Source organism: Gossypium arboreum, chromosome 7, assembly GCF_025698485.1.
Source record: "Gossypium arboreum isolate Shixiya-1 chromosome 7, ASM2569848v2, whole genome shotgun sequence".
In the NCBI taxonomy this organism is placed as follows: domain Eukaryota; kingdom Viridiplantae; phylum Streptophyta; class Magnoliopsida; order Malvales; family Malvaceae; genus Gossypium; species Gossypium arboreum.
The window spans coordinates 74,576,405-74,593,811 of NC_069076.1; the positions used below are offsets into that span (position 1 = coordinate 74,576,405).

The 17,407-nt window shown below is 34.6% G+C and overlaps 1 non-coding gene and 1 pseudogene across 1 annotated transcript; both read right to left on the minus strand.

Moving 5' to 3' along the window:
- Positions 1-1,049: 1,049 nt before the first annotated feature.
- On the minus strand, positions 1,050-3,047 carry LOC108462816 (wax ester synthase/diacylglycerol acyltransferase 5-like; annotated as a pseudogene).
- Positions 3,048-8,873: 5,826 nt separating this feature from the next.
- Positions 8,874-8,980, minus strand: LOC128296233 (small nucleolar RNA R71). The gene has a single exon (XR_008286782.1). It is a non-coding gene; the product is annotated as a small nucleolar RNA R71 (small nucleolar RNA).
- Between the last annotated feature and the right edge of the window lie 8,427 nt (positions 8,981-17,407).

Here is a 17,407-nt window from a genome sequence, read left to right on the forward strand (position 1 = left end):
CCATGGGATGACCGTAAAACCCTATTTCCTCAAGTGGTCCAACAAGATTCGAGGAGCACACTGTTGTACGAGACAAAATTCTATGGGACAAAGCAGTTGCCGTCTGTTTTCAGCATTGGACAAATCAGTGAAGTAGCTAAGACTAAAGAATAATTAGAAAGATTGAGATTGACCTTAACGCCAAAAAGCTTAGAGCTAACTCAGCAATGGAGAAAGTGTTGGGATTTGGACAGTGATGAATGAAGGTTAACAGAAATTTGAGCAACAATGCTGTATGTTTGCTGGTGAAAATAAACAGAATCGGGCTTGGAGAGCAAAAAAAGGAAAAACAAAAAAAAAAAAAAAGGAAAAAAAGAAGAGAGAGGTTTGGATGAAATTCTCAAAATGATTTCATTCTGGTCAAGTCAAAACAGATTGTCACCTAACATTACTTACTATCACTGGAACTTATGAAAACATTGTTTGCACACGAAGATATACTGATTTATCAATCCATCAGTACCTAATTACTTCAAAACAATATCAACTTAGTTCAAATCTGACTAAATTACAAAGCAATATTTAATGTAACAAAACGAAATGAAATACAACAGTAGTATTGTGTTTCAGCAGCTGCACGCATACTTCGGGCCAGTTCTTCGTTACTTTTGAAAAGTGCTTTTGAGAAGTGCTGTGGAAAAGTGCTTTTGAGAAGTGCTTTTGAAAAGTTTAGTTTAAAATTTGAATGTTTAGCATTGCTGTCAAAAAGTACTTTTGAGAAATAAAATGTCTATTTTAGACATGTTATTATCAAGTAACAAATATACATTTAAATAATATTTAAATTAGTTAATATTATTATATTTTAGTAAGAATATAAAAATTTATTATAACTTCTTATTAATATTTTAATATATAAAATATAAATTTTAAATATTTTAAGCAATAAATATTAATTATTTATAAAATTTAATTAGAATATATATACTATATTTTAAATATTTAAATATAACTATTAAATATTTGTAATTAGTATTTTTAAAAATATTTTTTATTTTTAATTAATGATTTTAACATATTTGTAATTAAGTATCAAGAAAAAAACGGAAAGTACTATATTATTTGAGGGGTGAAAAAGTAATTAATCACTAAAAGTGCTTTTGGAAGAGGAAAAGCTAAAAATTTTAGCTTCTCCTTTTCAGAAGTGCTTTTGAAAAGTACTTCTGAAAAGCTAAAAATTTCAGCTAAAAGTAACTTGTTCTGCACAGCTTTTCTTCCAGAAGTGCTTTTGAAGCCAGAAATGTTTTTGAAAAGCAATGAAGAACTGACCCTTCATGTGCTGTAAGTGCGCTTGATCTGCTTCTTCATACTTCATGTGATGTAAATGCGGTATGCAGGACAACTTCAACAGAAAGTGAATATAGCTTCAAGGGAGCGTTTCTTTCTGTCTATTGTGGCCTTAGCATCACGAACATAATCTAATGGATCATCCCTTATCGCAATGGTGAAAAGGAGGAGAACATAACCAATCCAGTTGCCCCACTTTGCTTTAGCATCCTTCTCCATCATATCAGCTAAAGGCTACCATGCATGCATTCAACATGTTTAGTTCAGATCATTTAAGAGATTAGGGAGCAAATATAAAATTATTTTGAGGGAAAACAACTAACCTGGATTCCTGCAGATGGTCTTATGTTGATGAGCAAAGTTGATCGGAGGTGAATTTTCTTTGGAAGATTATCCATTTCTATTGCTCCCTCATCTTTGTTATTCCCACCTAATTAACAAATGAAGGAAAAAATCAATGTTTCTCGTTTCAGCCATAAACTATATGCTAGTAAGAAATCTTACCATATATTTTGTTGATATAGCGGGACAGACCAGCCTGTGTTATCCCCAAAGCAACATCGTTGATGGTCTGCAAATTGAATTTTTCTTAAAAAAAATTCTTCTGCAGTAACTGAGTTTTTTTTCCTAATGCAACGCATGGACTTACAGTGTTCATTGCATTCTTGACCAACTTGATGTCATCCAAGCTAACTGTTCTATAAACAATTCAACGAGCGAATTTAGCTCTCGATGGACCCTTGAGAGGATTCTGAGTGTCTTTCAAGAACAATGCGGTGGCAATAAACATGAAAACATCAACCACAGTATTCAAAAACACCCGAAAAGAAGACCAAAACATGGACGTAGTTCTCCAAAACCATATATGGTCATTCTTCTTTTCTTGCTTCTTGATTGGAACAGTTGGTAAAGCCAGAGGATCATTCATTTGGCGAGTACAAGCGAGGAGAAGAGACATGAGAGAAGTGCCATCGCCAAGGGAGTTTTGGACCCTGAAAACACCAATGGCCTCGGATTCTGAGGTTCTTAAGTTGAGCAAATGGAGGTCCCAAAGAGGCTGCGATTTGTCAATGCTGGTTTTGCTCAGGTTGTAAATGTAATCCTCGAAAAAATTTTCGGGTGAATAAATGTTTGGGTCAAGCTTTGGAACAATCACATGTTTTTCCAAATCCACTTGAGTTCAGACCCATTTCATTTCTCCCTTGTTTCTCTCATCCATCACCTGACATTTTCAATACAGAGAAGGAGAAACAAGTAAAGCAAACATTTTTGAAGTACCCAATAAATGAAGAAAGTTGAATATGAAGTCGAGTCTGTGGTACTTGCAAACTAGAGAAACGAGGGTGCCTAAGCGAAGTATGGCTCAAGTTAGCTTTGAAAACGTCTGGGTAAATTCTAGTCTTGCACCCCATGATGGCTATAACATAGATGTTGAAGTTTGATTCATGAAACAAACGAGATGAAGGGCTCAGTGGCTCTTCTTCACCTGTTTTTTGGCTATTCTTATTCTCCTCTTCTTCCACTTTCTCTTCTCTTTTGCTTGATGATGATCTTCTCGACGTATCAATCGGTTTGAGATCTTGCTTTCTCCATTTGAGCTCGTTCCCAGATTCCATTTTATCTCAACAGTGAAAAGGAAACGAAGTAAATACGAGTACATGGAGAGGCTTAGCTTCAACTTTTTTATTGGTAATACAAGTGGCTTAGCTTGAGCACAAAATTTTATCATTTATAGAGAGGGCTCAGAGAGGATGAATTATTAATTCTTTTAAGAAATGGCAATACGAAAAGCAATACAACAATTCATTTAACAACAGTAAAAGTACAAATAGAAAAAGTAGAAGATTTTTTTTCATTCTTTTTCCATGATAGTTGAATTGGTTTTGGTATATGTGAGTGGATTTGATTCTTTTTTTTTTCATAATAGTTGAATTAGTTTACCTTGATAATTGTATACCGTAATTGATTATATATTTATGTTACAATATATAATATGTATTAGTAGGTATTGAGATTATAAGTATAATAGCATGTTATAAATGTTACTTTATGCTATATTATCTTATATCATGAAAGTACAACTAAGCTTTATTGCTCAGCGTGCGATTGTCTGTTCCGTGTGTAAGTGCAAGTATTTCTCAAAACCCCGAGAAGTGAAATCAACATCCAGTTTTTCGTTTTCGACTCAACAAAGTCTGGAGGTGCATTTCGTTTTGGTCTTGTGTCACGTATCTAGGGACTTTTAGTTAAATGTTTCAAATGGTTAAGTTGTACATGACATGATCTTATGCAAATGTTTAGAAATTATGTTTGGGTATGTTCATATGGTTGGTCTGGAGTCTTAAAGTTAAAGATTATGTATTTGAATGCATTTTTGTTTGGTTTTTGGAGTATAAATGATTGAAATTAGTTTTGATAAGTAATGTTTTTGAAGTCTATCATTTTGGCACATTTTCATTTGGTATCATTTTGTAAGTTGATGTTTTTGTTGCATTAGACTATAAGTATGTGTGTGTGTGTGTGTGTGGGTGTGTGTTTTCAGGTCACCCAACTTGTAACAAGCTAATTTTTGAAGGAACATGTTGTCACGTCGTGACGACAAACCACTGACGTCGCGATGAGAAACAGAGCAGGGTTCAAGTTACGACAATGTAGCCCGAAGTCACAAAGAACCCTAATCAAAGATTCATGTCACGACAAGAAAATTGTCGAAGTCATGATGTCAATTTAAAGTTTTTTAATATTATCAAATTGATCCATTTCGACCTCAGATTAACAAAAGAGCTTTCATAAACTCGTATAAGACTAGAAAATGATAATGCAATGTTTAAAGTACTTGATTTACTTGTATTTGATTGTATAACGACGTTGAATTTTATATTGTTGATTGTAGTTGCTCTGGCAATGAATGTGACACCTTGTAGCTTGGACCCGACAATCGGATCAAGTATCGGGGGTGTTACAATGCTTATTTTAGGCAGTTGGTTTGTTGGTCTTGAGACACTTTGGTCAATGTCACGAAACCTCTATTTAAGTATTGATCGAGTCCTAACAAACATATTTAACCTCGAGTACCCCTGAAACATGTTAAACGAAGTTGAACAATGTCTCCAATGTAAGTATGTGATTATGAATGATGATTAATTTGAATTATATGGAAAATTTTACATTAAACTTAATGTATTTTTGTTGTGATAGTTTGAGTTGCTCTGGCAACGTAATGTGACGTCACGCATTTGAATCTAAGGACCGGGTTGGGTGTGGGGTGTTACACAACTACTAATACATGTTATTCTTTTAGATTGTCTAATAAGTGCTAAAAGTAAAATGTTTTAATCTTATTCTTAATGTATTTTTGGGTGATTATTCAATGTAAATGGTGAGTTTTATGCTCTTAATCCTTTAAATTCATGTTTTTATACTTAGTAGCATTTGGGAGCAAAAGAAGTGAAAAACGAGTGAAAATCAAAAAATTGGAGCAAGGTACAGGAGTCACACAGGCTGACCCCTTCCACACGGCCGTGTGAGCCCCATGTGGCAGCCACACGGCCATGTGGCAAGCCTTGTCAATTTTGTTAATTGGCACTCTGAACCGTGGGAAAACGCAATTTTTAGATTTTTTGGGCATTTTAAGACATATATATGACTAACATAAGAAAATATGAGAGAACCGTCATAGAATATTCAAGAAAACAACTCAAAACTAACCATTAAAGTCGATTTTGAAGTAGATTTCTTTTAATTATATTGTCTCTTAGATGTTTTTATTTGCAAGCATGATCTAATTTTCTAAATACTTAGGGAAATGAACCCTATGATGGATCCTATCATTTGATTTTTATTTTATGCAATAAATATTTAGATATTATTCTCAATTATGTGTGCCTAATTCTTGGTTTTATATTTCTAGATTATTAATCCATGTTCGATGTGCTTAAATCAGATGATGAATAGACCCTATTTAAAAGTAGATCTTGAGTAATTGAGTGGACTTGTATGCAACCCTATAAATAGGATGACATAAATCTACCAAATTAAAGCCAAATCTGATAAGGGAATCCATAAATGAGTTAATGCGATAACAGGGGTTTTAATTAGAAAAAAAATTCAATTAATCAACCTAGAGTCAGTTGCTCTTACTCTCGAAAAAAAAATATTAGCATAATTTAAGGATTTCTACGGATCAAGATACTAAGTAAATAAATTGCGTATTTTAGATTGAGAGTTACAAATGAAGTCTAGGTGAATTCTTTCTTTGTTGATATGGGAGCATCAAACTTCTTCATATTGAAAAAAGCTACGATGAAACTTGGTCTCTCGATTAGGAAATTGAATAAGAAGATCAAGACGGTAAATTTTGAGAAGGCCCTAACTGTGGGAGTAGCTCAAGACGTGGAGCTACAAATCGGCAAATAGAATGGATTAAGGCGGTTCTTTTTTCTTGGGACGATCAAATTCTTATCGTTGATGGTCCATTATCACGAATTGTTGTGTGGGTAAATCGAGATATTAAGGTTGGGACCAAGGTGTTGTTAGTAATCCAACTAGCGGAGGATGTTTCATATAGGAGGAACATTTACTCGGTAGATCAGACTGCTAATGAATCCCCTTTAGAAATACTAGTGGGGCATGAAACCGATATAAGGCCTATAGAGTCATCATTGGAGCTACCACCTATGAAAGAGGTGGGTTGTGCGTCAGACTTTGAAGGAAAAGTAGTGATGCAAACTGGATAGTTAAGACGAGTAAATCCTGCGAGCGAGGTAAATCTCAAACATTGTGGTAGTGTTTTACATTTTGAATTACTGTTGGCTTGGCAAGAATATAAGGACCGTTTCAAAGTTTTGAAGTAAGGAAACTATGGGGTTGTAGGTACACTGAAGCCTAGTTATGTAGATCAAGAGGATCTGAATCGAGGCAAGTAAGAATTGGGGCAAGATAGAGTGATGGATTTTTGCTAACAAGAGGTACCAACGAGTAGAATGAATAAAGGTAAGAGGTGACAGAAGTCAAGGAAAAAGTTTTGAAGGGTGGGATGACTCGATAGGGAAACCAGTTGGGAATGAGCTAAGGCATCGAGAAAATTCCAAGGCAAATTAAGTCAGTGTCATACCAAGAGTACTACCAGAGTATTACAAGAATGGGTGGGGGAGCATGTCATGGGACAAGGTGCAAAGTTTGTGACCATCGCACAAAATGCATCCTATGGAGGTCTATCAGTTAGATGGGTATCATTTAACCCACAACAACTGACCCAATTCAAAAAAACTAATGAATAGGCTGTCTATTTGAAGCCTAGGTGGTCCAATGAAGAAAATATGGAAATTTAGGCTACCTTGGTAAATAAGAAAACTAATCTTAGAAGATTGAAGGGAATCATATTTGATAAATAGAGAAACTAATCTTAGAAGATTTTGGGGAGCTCGATTATGAATAGAAAATCTCCACCTTAGTTGTAAATCATCCATCGTATCATGTATTCTTTAAAAGTGAATACAATTGATAGTGTTTACTCAAACACCTCTCGTGCATTATTTTTATGTGACATTCTGTTCTTTTGATCTTTTTTTTGGCTTGTGCTGCTTTCTCTATATAAATTGGTGCCTTAGAGAAATTCTACGAGAATCACCATGATAAACCATTAAAGTAACATGTTTTAATCCCATTCTTGATGCGTTTTTGGATGATTTATTATATAATTTAGTGAATTTGATGCTCCTAATCCTTTAATTTCATGTTTCTATACTTAGGAGAGCATAAAGGAGAAAAAGTAGCGAAAAACGGGCCAAAATCAGACAAAACAAGCTATTTTCAGGAACCACACAGCCTAGGCACTCCCACACGGGCTGGCCACATGCCTATGTGCTAGCCCGTGTCGATTTCGAACCCTGTTTCCCTAACACTTGAAAAAAGCCAATTTTTAGTGTTTTTGAGCATTCTAAAGTTATAAATACACACTAGAAAAGGATCTAAGTGAGCATGCAAAGAAGAATGAAGAAATTACTCGAAGAATGCCGTCAAAATCAACTCAGAAGTAGGATCTCCTTTAAGATTGAAGATCTCCAGTCAACTTCATTTGAAGTTTTTGGGTTTCTTTATGTTTTTTTTTTGTTTTCCTTCCAAAGCATGAACTAAATTCCTTAGATACCTAGGGAAGATGAAACCTATGATGGAGCTTATTATTTAATTTCTGAATTAAGTGACAAATACTTGATTTTTTTTATCTCAATTATGTGTACTTATTCCATGTTTTAATGTTTTCAGGATATTAATTCATGATTGATGTGCTTATTTCAGAGATTTGGCATAATTGAGTAGAGTTGCATGCAATCCTAGAAATAAGACGACATAAATCTACCAGATTAGAGTCAAATTTAATAGGGGAATCTATAGATCGAGTTAATGCGACAATAGGGGTTTTAATTAAAAAAAATTTTCAATTAATCAACCTAGAGTCAGATATTTTTACTCTCGAAAGAGATATTAATATAATTTAGGGATTTCTATGGATCAAGGCAAGTGAACAAATTGTTTAATTCATATTCAGAATAATAAGTGAAGTCTAGGTGGATTCTTTCCTGGGTATTGTCTTTCTCATTAGTTCATTTGAATATTTTATTACTTAATTCTCTATTGCGTCTTAATAATTAGTTTAGATAATTTTAGATTAAAAATAATTCCTTCAATTTATCGACTGGATAATAAAAATATAATAATTACTAGTACTTTTAGTCCTCGTGGATACGATATTTCTGACTCACTATAACTATACTACTATTCGATAGGTGCGCTTGCCTTTGTCGTGATTTTAGTTAGTTAAGTGAATCATCATCAAGTTTTTGGCACCGTTGCCACGGACTAAAATATTAGGAACACTTAATTTTTACTACTTTAGCCATTTTTATTTTTATTGCATTTTATTTTTATTTTTAATTCAGATTCTCTAATTTTTTGTTTATTTGTTTCTGACAGGCTCTTTTAGTTTATGACTAGAAGAAACCCGTCGAACCCACTTTTATTTGACAACAAAATTGGAAGTACAGCTCGCAGAAACCATAGAGAAGCAAAGGCAAAGCCGACAGAATACAGTGGAAGAGCAAGAGGATGTTATTATTACTGAGGAGATGGCTGATAATCATAATAATCAGCTACTTCCTGTGGTTGCCGCAAATCCTGCTTCTCGTACTATGTACGATTATGCCAAACCCTCTTTAACTGGTGCTAAATCGAGTATTATAAGACCTACTATTGCTGCAAATAACTTTGAACTGAAGCCGAATATTATTCAAATGATCCAACAATTTGTTCACTTTGATGGTTTGCAAGATGAAGATCCAAATACTCATTTGGCCAACTTTCTGAAATTTTGTGAAACTTTCAAGATTAATGGTGTTTCTGACGATGTCATTCGCCTTTGATTATTTCCCTTCTCGTTGAAAAATAAGGCTAAATAATGGTTGAACTCCCTACCACGAGGTTCTATCACTACATGGGATCAAATGACCGAGAAATTTTTGCTGAAATATTTTCCATCAACTAAGATAGCCAAGCTGAGGAATGATATCTCTTCCTTCGTACAAATGGATTTAGGGACACTCTATGATGCATGGGAGAGTTATAAAGATTTATTGAGAAGATGCCTTCACCATGGGTTACCTCTATGGCTACAGGTTCAAACTTTCTACAACGGTTTGAACCTCTCAACTAGGTAATTGATCGATGTAGCCGCCGGTGGGACTCTGAATAATAAAACACCTTAAGCGCCTTATGAGTTTACAGAGGAGATGTCATTGAATAAATATCAGTACCAAGTCATGATAACAAAGTCGATGAAAGCAGCCAGTGTTTTTAACGTTGATATGGTCACCATGTTATCGAATCAAGTAGAACTTTTGAGTAAAAAGATTGATGGTTTATATGGTTCTATGCAGGTACATCTGGTGATGGAGTGTGATACACATGGAAGAGGGATGAACAATCCAGAATGCCTATCCTACAATCGTAGCACAGAGAATAAACAAGTCAACTATATGGATAATAATTCTAGACCTCAAAATAATCCCTATAGTAACACTTATAATGCAGGTTGGAGGAACCATCCCAATTTCTCTTGGGGTGGTCAAAGAAATCAGAGACCACAACCTCCTCCAGGCTTCCAACAACAACTTTACCTACAAGAGAAGAAGCCGAACCTTATGGAGATATTGAAAAAATTCATGTCGGTGTCAGAAATCTGTTTCCAAAACACTGAAATAGCGCTTAAAAATCAACAAGCGTCAATTCAAAGGCTTGAGAACCAAATAGTCAACTTGCTAAGTGATTTTAGAAAGACCACAAGGTAGCTTGCCTAGCAACACCAAAACTAACCCAACAGACCAACTTCATGCAATTACAGTTTGAGATGAAGGGTTAGTTGAACCAAAACCAGAACTAAGGCAAAAAAATGTGGTAAGTCAAGGTAAGGTTGAGGTGAGTCACAATGTACAAAAATCGGTAAGTAAAAAGTATAAACCTCGTGTGCTATATCCAAATGCGACAAAGAAAGACCACACAAATGAACAATTTGGTAAATTTCTTAAACTTTTGAAAAATTTGCATATTAACTTATCGTTTATTGAAGCTCTTTCGCAGATTCCCAATTCAGTTAAATTCTTAAAGGAGCTTTTGGCAAACAATCGGAAGTTAGATGATTTGTCGCATGTGGAGCTAAACATAGTTTGCTCAGCTATCTTGCAGAATAAACTACCCAACAAATTGAAAGATTCAAGGAGTTTTACTATTCCTTGTTTAATTGGTAGTTTAAATGTTAATAATGCTTTAGCTGATTTAGGGGCGAGTACTAATGTCATGTCCTACAAAATTTTTAAGCAATTAGTTCTTGGGAAACCCCAAAAAATTAGGATGAGTATTTAATTGGAAAATAGAACTATTAGATTTCCTAGGGTATTGTTGAAGACGTTCTTGTTAAAATTGATAAATTCATATTCTCAATCGACATTGTTTTTTAGACATGGATAAGGATAGTGATGTACCTTTAATTTTAGGACGACCCTTTTTAGCAGCTGCCAGAACGATTATTGATGTTGGTACAGGTGAACTCATACTTCGTGTAGGAGATGACACGATTAAAATCCAAGCTTGTGTTTCTGCTAAGATATCTAATGATCAAGTTGATTATACGAATTCTGTTAATACGAGTAACCTTGTGGCTCAACATTCTTTGTAGAAAACTCCGCGAAAAAGTGAGATAGAGCCACCAACCAGTCCCACGCCATTTTTGTCGCCCCACCTTTGCCGCACCTTCTCCTCCTTGATCTACCCACAACCCAACTACCTCTCTTCCCCAGCCCCGCACCGTCGCCCTCACTCCCTCACGCTCTCACCAACCCTTTCCCTCTCCCCTAACCCCGCACGACCCATCCAGCCTCCCTCTTCCCTTTGACCCCGACCCCCTCCTTTCCCACTCCCTTTTCCTCCTTTCCAAAATTGCCACTTCACCTTCTTGAACAACCCCTAACCGCCCATCCTCTCTTTCTTTCCTTTTCTTTTCCCTCTACCTCTGACCGTTTCACCACCCACACACCTCCGGTCACGACCCTATCATCGTCAGTCAAACACTTTTACCCTCTGTTTTCATTATTATGATTATTATTTATTAATATTTATGTGTTACTTGTTATTCTTATCCTTATTCCCATTTTTTTTCTTTGATTATTTTTACTTGTTTCTATGATTATTATTATTATTATTCGGGTTTTATTTTACTTTCTTATTCTTCTTATTGATTAATTATTTAGCTATGTTATTTGTATTCATCTATTTATTTTTAGATTAGTTGTTTTATTATATGCTATTTGTCTTATTATTTTGCATCATCATTATTAATATTATTATTGGTATTAATATTCTACTCATATTTTTATTTTCCTTTCTATTATCATCTAGTTTTCTCTTATTCCAGTTCTGGCCTTACTAAGTATTCATACATATTACATGAGGACTAAATTCTTGTTTGGATTCTTTATTCTCAAACCTGTGTTTGATTATTTGGTGAGGCTTTATTTATTATTCTTGAATTTTTCTATTTTCAGGCCTACTATGATGAACACACGTGGCAAGACCAAGACCGTTATTCCCGCTTCGAAAAAGTAGAAGGGCCCTTGTGAGACTTCCTTCTCGGGTGATTCCACCGAGGTCTGCTACCCCTACTTTTGATTCGCGATAGGCCCCCAGGAGGATTTATATCAGCTCTTACGAGTGCGTCCACTCGGCCTAAGTCGCTGCATTAATTGGGTCATGATAAACCGTAATTTATACATATTTTTATCCCATGCTTAGCACATTTATGGATGGTTTCTCCTTAGAATTGGTGAATTCGATGCTCCTAATCCTTTAATTTCATGTTTTATACTTAAGTGAGCATAGGAGAGTAAAAAGAGCAAGAAACAGGCCGAAAACAGAAAAAATGGACCCACGTGGGAAATCAACACTGCCTGGACTTTCTCACACGGTCGTGTCCATTTGGCAGGATTGAAGCACGACTTGCACGGGTAGACTACACGTCCCTGCCTATTCAATAGCCTTGACCATGGGCTAGAGCAATCGCACACGGGTGTGTTCCTGCCGAGCCCAAGTATAGTCCTATTCGGAAAAGGCCAATTTTTAGTGCTCTTAGGCATCCAAAAGCCTATTTAAACACCTGATGAGGCACTTAAGATGGGGACGCAGAGTAGGAAGTAAGGAATTACTCAAGGAAAGCCGATTGATCCATTTCTGAAGCCGGATTCATCATCAAGACTGAAGATCTCCCTTCAAGTTCCTTCAAGAGTTTTGGGTTTTCTTATGTTTTGTTATCTTTATGCTTTTGAGATGTTTTCTTTTACAATTATGAACTAAACCCCCTAAATACCTAAGGGGAATGAAACCTAAGACGGATCTTGTTATTATTATCTGAATTGTATGATAAATATTTGACTTATTCTTAATTATGTGTTATTAATTCTTATTTTGATATTCTAGGATATTGATTCAAGTTAAGCTCTTATTAAGAGGAGGAATAGACCCTGTCTAAAAGTAAATTTTTCATAATTAAGTGGAGTTGATTACACGTCTAGAGATAGGGTGATAAGATTTTGTCGGATTAGGGGAAACCTAATAAGGGAATCCATAAATCGAACTAATGTAATTCTAGGTTGTTAATTAGAAAGAGATTTCAATTATTCAAAGGGTTAGACATTATTAGTCTTGAGAGAGATAATAATATAACTTAGGGATTTCTATGGATCAAGTCAAATGAATAAATCGTCTGATTCAGAGTCAAATAACAAGTAAAGTCTAGGTGGATTTTTCTTTAGGTATTATCTTAATCAATCGAATTTTCCCAAAATTATTTTCCCAAATTTTCTTTCTGTTCATTTTTAGTTTAGTAATTAGTTTAGATAACCAAACCTCTTGATTTTTAGGCTAGATAATAAAAAGGAAGTAAATACTAGTACTCGTAGTTCCTTTGGGTTCGACAATCCGGTTTTGCTGAACTATACTACTGTTTGATAGGTACACTTGCCTTAATCGTGATAATAAGTTAGTCTCAAGAACGATTCATTTATAAATTTTTAAAACCTGTTAAAAATATCATGCATTAGGACGCGTTGGAACAGGTCCGACTTGCTGATGACGTGCGCGCCATTATCGCCACAGCTCCGTAGGATAGGTTCTTTGACATCGTCGAACCCACATACATGGAGCTGACATTGAAGTTTTGCTTGACATTTCTAGTACAGCAAGTCATGACAGTTCATGACAAACTCGGCACCATCACTTTTCGACTTGGTGGTTTGGTGCGCCACATAAGTGTCCCCGAGTTCGGTGCTGCCATGGGACTTTACACAGACGACTTTATGAGCACTGAGGACTTCCTTCGACTTCATCGGCATACCCATCATTCGCCATTACATTACTCAATCTTACATTTAATCAGATACCATATGACTCACTTTTAGCTCACACTTTGACAAGTCGAAGAGAGAGCACCGGAGTCATTAGCACTCATGGCGCTTACTTTTTATGGAGCATGCCGCATGAGAATATATTTGATTTGGCATACTTCATTGCTCTAGCCTTCCGCCATCAGACTAACCGCCACAGGAAGGGCCCTATCTGCTTAGGCCCTTATGTGACTCACCTTGCTCGACACTCTGGTCTCCTAGACACAGTGGAGCAGCCCTCTACACGCATACTTGTCGGTCAGATGTCTCCACAGGGCATCTCAAGCATGATACACATAAGAATGATCAAGCGACGTCATGGAGTGAATCTTTCTCAGTACAGATTGTTTCATTCTGACGATCAGAATGACCCCAAGGATTTCACTAAAGATGTTCCTCCCTATTACGAGGACCCACCACAGCCTCCACCTTCGAATCACTAACATGTTCCTTCTATTGCTAGCTTCCAAGGAGTATCCACCAAGGAGTTCACTAGCTTCCGTCAGTATTGTGTTCAAAGGTTCGATAGTATTGATGCAATATTGCAGCAGATTTGTCAGCATTTCCATATTGCTCCTCCAGCGCCAACGACTCACGATGTTGATGCGTCTAATGATGAGGACCATTGAGTCCATTTATCATTTATTTTTATTTTTTTTAGTTTTATTTCCATTTTTATGGTTATTGTTATGTTTTCAGACTTCTTTTGTTTTAATATTTTGAACTATATGTTTTTTAATTATTATGGTTGTTTCTAATCAAGTAACCTTTTAATCTTCTCCAACATTGTGTTTATTTTCTTATTAGTTGCTCAGAATCATGCACTATATCTACATTTATCTACAATTTCACTTTTTACTATTCTGGGCATTTCATCCAATATTCAAGGTAGTTTCAATTCTCTCCCTCTCTTATGATATTTTTGTTTCTATTATGATTATCTATTTTTGTACATTTAGGACAATGTACATCTTAAGTGTGGGGAGGTTATTCATATGATTATTATAAAATCTCTGAATTATGTCTTGTGTTCAAGTAATTTTCTCATATTACTATTAGAATGATTTTTTATTGATTTATAATTTCTATTGATGTGTTTTAGATTAATTTTATAGGTAATTGCGCATTGATTATTTAAACTTTAAGACATGAGAGAATAAAGCATGATAAGTCTATTTTTAGAATTAAAAATTGCTAGGTTGTTTCCCTGAATTGAGGTATTACCTTGAAGTTTGAGATTTGCAAGATTGACATCAAAAACCATATTTTTTTTTGAGATTTTGAGCATTTAGAGCATACTCTTTTCTTGCTCACTTTATTATTGGTTATGAGTGTATTAATATTGATTGGTTATTCTAGAACTTCCTTCAATTATGCATGTCAAGGCCACACCTTTGATTTGATATACTGAGATGATAAAGGCACTTAGGTTTTAACCAACTTATCCCATAAAGCCTACCTTCATAACTGACCCTTAGTGAACCCTTTTGAGCCTAACAAACTGTTTCTTGATTTACCCAATAATATTAACCTATAACTCATTTTTGATTCGTTAAGACTTGTTCTCGTTTTATTGACTCCCTTTTTATCGAGATTTGATTTGGTCAGCTACCTAACTATGTTCTTTTATTTCAGTTGTTAAATTATCTCTTATTATCCATTGTTATTAAAAAATGAAAAAAATACATATATGTTGATTACTACTAGTTCTATGTTATTTGAGCTTACACAATTAATTTCATATTTTGAAAAGAGGCTCACGTTATTCTTGATAAGTTTTCAATTGATGTTACTATTAAGCATTAGTTTATTTTTCTAGTTTGACAATTTACCAATTCGATCTCGATTCTAACCTTCTTTTTCAGCCTTTATCCACACCTTTAACCCAAGCCCCATTACAACCTCTTCAAGACCTTTTGATTTATGTATCATCTCAGTTTATAGTGGTCGAGATTTGATTTTCATGCAAGCATATAGTAATGACTTTTCATGTTTGACTATTGAGTGCTAATTTTTGAACCTTAAACACTTTGAGTGATTTGAGTGAATATTTAGTGAGGATGTCAATTCTTGTCGGTTTTGGATTAAAGGTAATTACTTAGATAAAGGGAAATACCTATGTTTTCATGCTTTAAAATTTTTGACTTGGATTGTTTGGATCTTTAATGCTCTTTTAGTTAAATTATAAGTGTGTGATTATTTGTGAATTAAGACAAAACATTATTGATGAGAATTATGAATTGAGAAAGTTTACTTTTAATTGTGAGTTAAGGATTTTTCTTGAGGACAAGCAAACGCTTAAGTGTGGGAATATTTGATAAACCATTAAAGTAACATGTTTTAATCTCATTCTTGATGCGTTTTTGGATGATTTATTATATAATTTAGTGAATTTGATTCACCTAATCTTTAATTTCATGTTTCTATACTTAAGAGAGCATAGGGGAGCACAAATAGCAGAAAACGAGCCAAAAAGGGCAAAACAAGCTATTTTTAGGAAGCACACGGCTTGGGCACTCCCACACGGGCATAGCACACACCCATGTGCCAACCCGTGTCGAGTTCGAACCCTGTTTCCCTGACACATAAAAAAAGCCAATTTTTAGGGTTTCTGAGCATTCTAAAGTCTATAAATACACACTAGAAGATGATCTAAGTGAGCACGCAGAGAAGAATGAAGAAATTACTCGAAGAACGCCGTCGGAATCAACTCAGAAGCAGGATCTCCTTCAAGATTGAAGATCTCCAGTCAACTTCTCTAGAAGTTTTTGGGTTTCTTTATGTTTTGTTGTTTTCCTAATTTTGAGATGTTTTCCTTCCAAAGTATGAAATAAATTCCCTAGATACCTAGGGAAGATGAAACCTATGAAGGATCTTGTAATTTAATTTTTGAATTACATGATAAATACTTGATTTCTTGATCTCAATTATGTGTACTTATTCTATATTTTAATGTTTTTAGGATATTAATTCATGATTGATGCGCTTATTTTAGTGGAGCAAAAGTCCCTGTTTAAGTGTAGATCTGTCATAATTGAGTAGAGTTGCATGCAATCCTAGAAATAAGATGACATAAATCTACCAGATTAGAGTCAAATTTAACAGGGGAATTCAGATCGAGTTAATGCGACAATAGGGTTTTTAATTAGAAAGAGGTTTCAATTAATCAACCTAGAGTCAGTTATTTTTAGTCTCGAAAGAGATATTAATATAATTTAGAGATTTCTACGGATCAAGGCAAGTGAATAAATTGTTTAATTCAGATTCAGAATAATAACTGAAGTCTAGGTGGATTCTTTCCTGGGCATTGTCTTTCTTATTGGTTCATTCGAATATTTTCTTACTTAATTCTCTGTTGCCTCTTAATAATTAGTTTAGATAATTTTATATTAAAAACAATTCCTTCGATTTATCTGCTGGATAATAAAAAGATAGTAATTACTAGTACTTTTAGTTCTCGTGGATACGATATTCCCAACTCACCATAACTATACTTCTATTCGATAAGTGCGCTTGCCTTTGCTGTGATTTTAGTTAGTTAAGTGAATCATCATCACACCACATTGTGGAAGTTAGGCTAACGTAGGCACATTTAAGTCGAAAAAATCATCTAAGGCCCTACGAATTGTGAGGCTAAAGGCCTATCCCTGTGACAACAACACATAGATATATAAATATATATTTACGGCTTTTTTTCATATATGAGTTAAAAAGTTTACTTTGTAAAATAAGCGGAGTTGTAAATTAATTAGTGAAATAGTTGAATCCACATTGAAGTAACCAAGTTTGAAGTCGGGACCAGGAGATGCCGACTTCTATATAAATTTTTGGGGCTCAAATAAAACTGAGAAATATAATTAATAGTCCTAATATCTTATTAAATTTTCATGATAGTTGCTTTCAATTGTTTTTTCTTTTTTAGTTTTAGTACAATATTTATAAGTTTCAAGCCAAGAATTTAGTGGGTACTACAAGTAATTATGGCATTGATTTTATTAATTTCTTCATTTTTTTAAGAATTTATCTTAAAATTTTGATAAAATTATGAGAGGTCATTTGTGATATTATTCCAATTTTTGTCCAAAGCATACAAACAA